Here is an 8,100-nt window from a genome sequence, read left to right as displayed (position 1 = left end):
AATAGCCAGTAAGATATAGTACAATTCTAGTTTTAGGTATCGATTATTGACTTTTTGGCTGGCTTTGGTTCCTTGGACATGAGCTAGGACCTTAAGATCCTGCATGAAAGGAGGACTAGCAGCCGCGATGCACGGGAGAATGTGAAAAGTGTTCATATGTAGTAAAAACCTAGAAATCCGTCCGTTTTCGTCATTTGTTACCGAATCGACTTAAAGCCCGATCGTCACATTGGCCGCTCTTCTCTCTGAAACGGTTGTACTTATCGTCTGCAAAGCTATGGCGCGTGCTGCGGTATGCGGAGACACTAAAAGCACCATAGTAGAACACAGATGAAGGTTCTAAGTTGATGTAATAGCCAGTAAGAAGTAGTCCAATTCAAGTTTTATTTATCGATTATTGACTTTTTAGCTGGCTTTGGTGCCTTGGACATGAGCTAGGACCTTAAGATTCTGCATGAAAGAGGACTAGCAGCCGAGTGCACGGGAGAATGTGAAAAGTGTTCATTTGTAGTAAAAACCTAGAAATCCGTCCGTTTTTGTCATTTGTTATCGAATCGACTTAAAGCCAGATCGTCTCATTGATCGCTCTTCTCTCTGAAACGATTGTACTTATCGTCTGCAAAGCTATGTCGCGTGCTGCGGTATGCGGAGACACTAAAAGCACCATAGTAGAACACAGATGAAGCTTCTAAGTTGATGTAATAGCCAGTAAGAAGTAGTACAATTCAAGTAATAGGTATTGATTATTGACTTTTTAGCTGGCTTTGGTGCCTTGGACATGAGCTAGGACCTTAAGAATCTGCATGAAAGGAGGACTAGCAGCCGCGTTGGATAGGAGAATGTGAAAAGTGTTCATATGTAGTAAAAACCTGAGAAATCCGTCCGTTTTCGTCATTTGTTATCGAATCGACTTAAAGCCAGATCTTCACATTGGCCGCTCTTCTCTCTGAAACGGTCCTAATTATCGTCTGCAAAGCTATGTCTCGTGCTCCGGTATGCGGAGACACTAAAAGCACCATAGTAGAAAACAGATGAAGCTTCTAAGTTGATGTAATAGCCAGTAAGATATAGTACAATTCAAGTTTTAGGTATCGATTATTGGCTTTTTAGCTGGCTTTGGCGCCTTGGACATGAGCTAGGACCTTAAGATTCTGCATGAAAGGAGGACTAGCAGCCGAGTTGCACGGGACAATGTGAAAAGTGTTCATATGTAGTAAAAACCTGAGAAATCCGTCCGTTTTCGTCATTTGTTATCGAATCGACTTAAAGCCAGATCGTCACATTGGCCGCTCTTCTCTCTGAAACGGTTGTACTTATCGTCTGCAAAGCTATGTCGCGTGCTGCGGTATGCGGAGACACTAAAAGCACCATAGTAGAACACACATGAAGCTTCTAAGTTGATGTAATAGCCAGTAAGAAGTAGTACAATTCAAGTTTTAAGTATCGATAATTGGCTTTTTAGCTGGCTTTGGCGCCGTGGACATGAGCTAGGACCTTAAGATTCTGCATGAAAGGTGGACTAGCAGCAGAGTTGCACGGGACAATGTGAAAAGTGTTCATATGTAGTAAAAGCCTGAGAAATTCGTCCGTTTTCGTCATTTGTTATCGACTCGACTTAAAGCCAGATCTTCACATTGACCGCATTTCTGTCTAAAACAGTTGTACTTATCGTCTGCAAAGCTATGTTGCTTGCTGCGGTATGTGGAGACACTAAAAGCACCATAGTAGAACACATATGAACCTTCTAAGTTGATGTAATAGCCAGTAAGATATAGTACAATTCAAGTTTCAGGTATCGATTATTGACTTTATAGCTGGCTCTGGAGACTTGGACATAGCTAGGACCTTAAGATTCTGCATGAAAGGAGGACTAGCAGCCGAGTTGCACGGGACAATGTGAAAAGTGTTCATATGTAGTAAAAGCCTGACAAATCCGTCCGTGTTCGACATTTGTTATCGAATCGACTTAAAGCCAGATCGTCACATTTGCCGCTCTTCTTTCTGCAACGGTTGTACTTATTGTCTGCAAAGCTATGCCGTGTGCTGCTGTATGCGGAGACACTAAAAGCAACATAGTAGAACACAGATGAAGCTTCTAAGTTGATGTAATAGCCAGTAAGATGTAGTACAATTCAAGTTTTAGGTGTCGGTTGTTGACTTTTTACCCTTCTTTGGTGCCTTGGGCATGAGCTAGGACCTTAAGATTCTTCATTAATGGAGGACTAGCAGCCGAGTTGCACGGGAGAATGTGAAAAGTGTTCATATTTAGTAAAAACCTGAGAAATCCGTCCGTTTTCGTCATTTGTTATCGAATAGACTTAAAGCCAGATCGCCACATTGGGCGCTCTACTCTCTTAAACGGTTGTACTTATCGTCTGCAAAGCTATGTCGCGTGCTGCGGTATGCGGAGACACTAAAAGCACCATAGTAGAACACAGATGAAGCTTCTAAGTTGATGTAATAGCCAGTAAGAAGTAGTAAAATTCAAGTTTTAGGTATCGATTATTGACTTTTAGCTGGCTTTGGTGCCTTGGACATGAGCTAGGACCTTAAAATTCTGCATGAAAGGACGACTAACAGCCAAGTTGCACGGAAGAATGAGAAAAGTGTTCATATATAGTAAAAACCTGAGAAATACGTCCGTTTTCGTCATTTGTTATCGAATCGACTTAAAGCCAGATCGTCACATTGGCCGCTCTTCTCTCTGAAACGGTTGTACTTATCGTCTGCAAAGCTATGTCGCGTGCTGCGGTATGTGGAGACACTAAAAGCACCATAGTAGAAGACAGATGAATCTTCCAAGTTGATGTAATAGCCAGTAAGAAGTAGTAAAATTCAAGTTTTATGTATCGATTATTGACTTTTTAGCTGTCTTTGTTGCCTTGGACATGAGCTAGGACCTTAAGATTCTTCATTAATGGAGGACTAGCAGCCGAGTTGCACGGGAGAATGTGAAAAGTGTTCATATGTAGTAAAAGCCTGAGAAATCCGTCCGTGTTCGACATTTGTTATCGAATCGACTTAAAGCCAGATCGTCACATCTGCCGCTCTTCTCTCTGCAACGGTTGTACTTATTGTCTGCAAAGCTATGTCGAGTGCTGCTGTATGCGGAGACTTTAAAAGCAACATAGTAGAACACAGATGAAGCTTCTAAGTTGATGTAATAGCCAGTAAGAAGTAGTACAATTCAAGTTATAGGTATCGATTATTGACTTTTAGCTGGCTTTGGTGCCTTGGACATGAGCTAGGACCTTAAAATTCTGCATGAAAGGACGACTAACAGCCAAGTTGCACGGAAGAATGAGAAAAGTGTTCATATATAGTAAAAACCTGAGAAATACGTCCGTTTTCGTCATTTGTTATCGAATCGACTTAAAGCCAGATCGTCACATTAGCCGCTCTTCTCTCTGAAACGGTTGTACTTATCGTCTGCAAAGCTATGTCGCGTGCTGCGGTATGTGGAGACACTAAAAGCACCATAGTAGAAGACAGATGAAGCTTCCAAGTTGATGTAATAGCCAGTAAGAAGTAGTAAAATTCAAGTTTTATGTATCGATTATTGACTTTTTAGCTGTCTTTATTGCCTTGGACATGAGCTAGGACCTTATGATTCTGCATGAAAGGAGGACTAGCAGCCGAGTTGCACGGGAGAATGTGAGAAGTGTTCATATGTAGTAAAAACCAGAGAAATCCGTCAGTATTCCTCATTTGTTATCGAATCGACTTAAAGCCAGATCGTCACATTGTGCGCTCTACTCTCTGCAACGGTTGTACTTATCGTCTGCAAAGCTATGTCGCGTGCTGCGGTATGCGGAGACACTAAAAGCACCATAGTAGAACACAGATGAAGCTTCTAAGTTGATGTAATAGCCAGTAAGAAGTAGTACAATTCAAGTTATAGGTATCGATTATTGACTTTTTAGCTGGCTTTGGTGCCTTGGACATGAGCTAGGACCTTAAAATTCTGCATGAAAGGACGACTAACAGCCACGTTGCACGGAAGAATGTGAAAAGTGTTAATATATAGTAAAAACCTGAGAAATACGTTCGTTTTCGTCATTTGTTATCGAATCGACTTAAAGCCAGATCGTCACATTGGCCGCTCTTCTCTCTGAAACGGTTGTACTTATCGTCTGCAAAGCTATGTCGCGTGCTGCGGTATGTGGAGACACTAAAAGCACCATAGTAGAACACAGATGAAGCTTCCAAGTTGATGTAATAGCCAGTACGAAGTAGTACAATTCATGTTATAGGTATCGATTATTGACTTCTTAGCTTGCTTTGGTGACTTGAACATGAGCTAGGATCTTAAGAGTCTGCATGAAAGGAGGACTAGCAGCCGAGTTGCACTGGAGAATGTGGAAAATGTTCATATGTAGTAAAAACCTGAGAAATCCTTCCGTTTTCGTCATTTGTTATCGAATTGACTTAAAGCCAGATCGTCACATTGGCCGCTCTTCTCTCTGAAACGGTTGTACTTATCGTCTGCAAAGCTATGTCGCGTGCTGCGGCATGCGGAGACACTAAAAGCACCATAGTAGAACACAGATGAAGCTTCTAAGTTGATGTAATAGCCAGTAAGAAGTAGACCAATTCAAGTTTTAGATATTGATTATTGACTTTTTAGCTGGCTTTGGTTCCTTGGACATGAGCTAGGAACTTAAGATTCTGCATGAAAGGAGGACTAGGTGCCGAGTTGCACGGGAGAATGTGAAAAGTGTTCATATGTAGTAAAAACCTGAGAAATCCGTCCGTTTTCGTCATTTGTTATCGACTCGCCTTAAAGCCAGATCTCCACATTGGCCGCTCTTCTCTCTGAAACGGTCCTAATTATCGTCTGCAAAGCTATGTCTCGTGCTCCGGTATGTGGAGACACTAAAAGCACCATGGTAGAAAACAGATGAAGCTTCCAAGTTGATGTAATAGCCAGTAAGATATAGTACAATTCAAGTTTTAGGTATCGATTATTGACTTTTTAGCTGGCTTTGGTGCCTTGGACATGAGCTAGGACCTTAAGATTCTGCATGAAAGGAGGACTGGCAGCCGAGTTGCACGGAAGAATGTGGAATGTGTTCATATGTAGTAAAAACCTAGAAATCCGTCCGTTTTCGTCATTTGTTATAGAATCGACTTAAAGCCAGATCGTCACATTGGCCGCTCTTCTCTCTGAAACGGTTGTACTTATCGTCTGCAAAGCTACGTCGCGTGCTGCGATATGCGGAGACACTAAAAGATCCATAGTATAACACAGATGAAGCTTGAAAGTTGATCTAATAGCCAGTAAGAAGTAGCACAATTCAAGTTTTAAGTATCGATTATTGACTTTTTGGCTGGCTTTGGTGCCTTGGACATGAGCTATGACCTTAAGATTCTGCATGAACGGAGGACTAGCAGCCGAGTTGTACGGGAGAATGTGAAAAGTGTTCATATGTAGTAAAAACCTAGAAATCCGTCCGTTTTCGTCAATTGTTATCGAATCCACTTAAAGCCAGATCGTCATATTGGCCGCATTTATGTCTAAAACGGTTGTACTTATCGTCTGCAAAGCTATGTCGCGTGCTGCGGTATGCGGAGACACTAAAAGCATCATAGTAGAACACAGATGAAGTTTCTAAGTTGATGTAATAGACAGTAAGAAGTAGTACAATTCAAGTTTTAGGTATCGATTATTGACTTTATAGCTATCTTTGTTGCCTTGGACATGAGCTAGGACCTTAAGATTCTGCATGAAAGGAGGACTAGCAGCTGATTTGCATGGGAGAATGTGAAAGGTGTTCATATGTAGTAAAAACCTGAGAAATCCGTCCGTATTCGTCATTTGTTATCGACTCGACTTAAAGCCAGATCTTCACAGTGGCCGCTCTTCTCTCTGAAACGGTTGTACTTATCGTCTGCAAAGCTATGACGTGTGCTGCGGTATGCGGAGACACTAAAACCACCATAGTAAAACACAGATGAAGCTTCTAAGTTGATGTAATAGCCAGTAAGATATAGTACAATTCTAGTTTTAGGTATCGATTATTGACTTTTTAGCTGGCTTTGGTTCCTTGGACATGAGCTAGGACCTTAAGATCCTGCATGAAAGGAGGACTAGCAGCCGCGATGCACGGGAGAATGTGAAAAGTGTTCATATGTAGTAAAAATCTAGAAATCCGTCCGTTTTCGTCATTTGTTACCGAATCGACTTAAAGCCCAATCGTCACATTGGCCGCTCTTCTCTCTGAAACGATTGTACTTATCGTCTGCAAAGCTATGTCGCGTGCTGTGGTATGCGGAGACACTAACAGCACCATAGTAGAAAACAGATGAAGGTTCTAAGTTGATGTAATAGCCAGTAAGAAGTAGACCAAATCAAGTTTTAGGTATCGATTATTGACTTTTTAGCTGGCATTGGTTCCTTGGACATGAGCTAGGAACTTAAGATTCTGCATGAAAGGAGGACTAGCTGCCGTGTTGCACGGGAGAATGTGAAAAGTGTTCATATGTAGTAAAAACCTGAGAAATCCGTCCGTTTTCGTCATTTGTTATCGAATCGACTTAAAGCCAGATCGTCACATTGGCCGCTCTTCTCTCTGAAACGGTTGTACTTATCGTCTGCAAAACTACGTCGCGTGCTGCGGTATGCGGAGACACTAAAAGATCCATAGTAGAACACAGATGAAGCTTCTAAGTTGATGTAATAGCCAGTAAGAAGTAGCACAATTCAAGTTTTAGGTATCGATTATTGACTTTACAGCTATGTTTGGTGCCTTGGACATGAGCTAGGACCTTAAGATTCTGCATGAAAGGAGGACTAGCAGCTGATTTGCACGGGAGAATGTGAAAAGTGATCATATGTAGTAAAAACCTGAGAAATTCGTCCGTTTTCGTCATTTGTTATCGACTCGACTTAAAGCCAGATCTTCACATTGACCGCATTCCTGTCTAAAACAGTTGTACTTATCGTCTGCAAAGCTATGTTGCTTGCTGCGGTATGTGGAGACACTAAAAGCACCATAGTAGAACACATATGAACCTTCTAAGTTGATGTAATAGCCAGTAAGATATAGTACAATTCAAGTTTCAGGTATCGATTATTGACTTTATAGCTGGCTCTGGAGACTTGGACAGAGCTAGGACCTTAAGATTCTGCATGAAAGGAGGACTAGCAGCCGAGTTGCACGGGACAATGTGAAAAGTGTTCATATGTAGTAAAAACCTGAGAAATCCGTCCGTTTTCGTCATTTGTTATTGAATCGACTTAAAGCCAGATCGTCACATTGGCCGCTCTTCTCTCTGAAACGGTTGTACTTATCGTCTGCAAAGCTATGTCGCGTGCTGCGGTATGCGGAGACACTAAAAGCACCATAGTAGAACACAGATGAGGCTTCTAAGTTCATGTAATAGCCAGTAAGAAGTAGTACAATTCAAGTTTTAGGTATCGATAATTGGCTTTTTAGCTGGCTTTGGCGCCTTGGACATGAGCTAGGACCTTAAGATTCTGCATGAAAGGAGGACTAGCAGCAGAGTTGCACGGGACAATGTGAAAAGTGTTCATATGTAGTAAAAACCTGAGAAATTCGTCCGTTTTCGTCATTTGTTATCGACTCGACTTAAAGCCAGATCTTCACATTGACCGCATTTCTGTCTAAAACAGTTGTACTTATCGTCTGCAAAGCAATGTTGCTTGCTGCGGTATGTGGAGACACTAAAAGCACCATAGTAGAACACATATGAACCTTCTAAGTTGATGTAATAGCCAGTAAGATATAGTACAATTCAAGTTTCAGGTATCGATTAATGACTTTATAGCTGGCTCTGGAGACTTGGACATAGCTAGGACCTTAAGATTCTGCATGAAAGGAGGACTAGCAGCCGAGTTGCACGGGACAATGTGAAAAGTGTTCATATGTAGTAAAAGCCTGACAAATCCGTCCGTGTTCGACATTTGTTATCGAATCGACTTAAAGCCAGATCGTCACATTGGCCGCTCTTCTCTCTGAAACGGTTGTACTTATCGTCTGCAAAGCTATGTCGCGTGCTGCGGTATGCGGAGACACTAAAAGCACCATAGTAGAACACAGATGAGGCTTCTAAGTTCATGTAATAGCCAGTAAGAAG

The sequence above is a fragment of the Schistocerca gregaria genome, unplaced genomic scaffold (assembly GCF_023897955.1).
Source record: "Schistocerca gregaria isolate iqSchGreg1 unplaced genomic scaffold, iqSchGreg1.2 ptg000422l, whole genome shotgun sequence".
NCBI lineage: Eukaryota > Metazoa > Arthropoda > Insecta > Orthoptera > Acrididae > Schistocerca > Schistocerca gregaria.
This window is presented reverse-complemented; position numbering follows the sequence as displayed.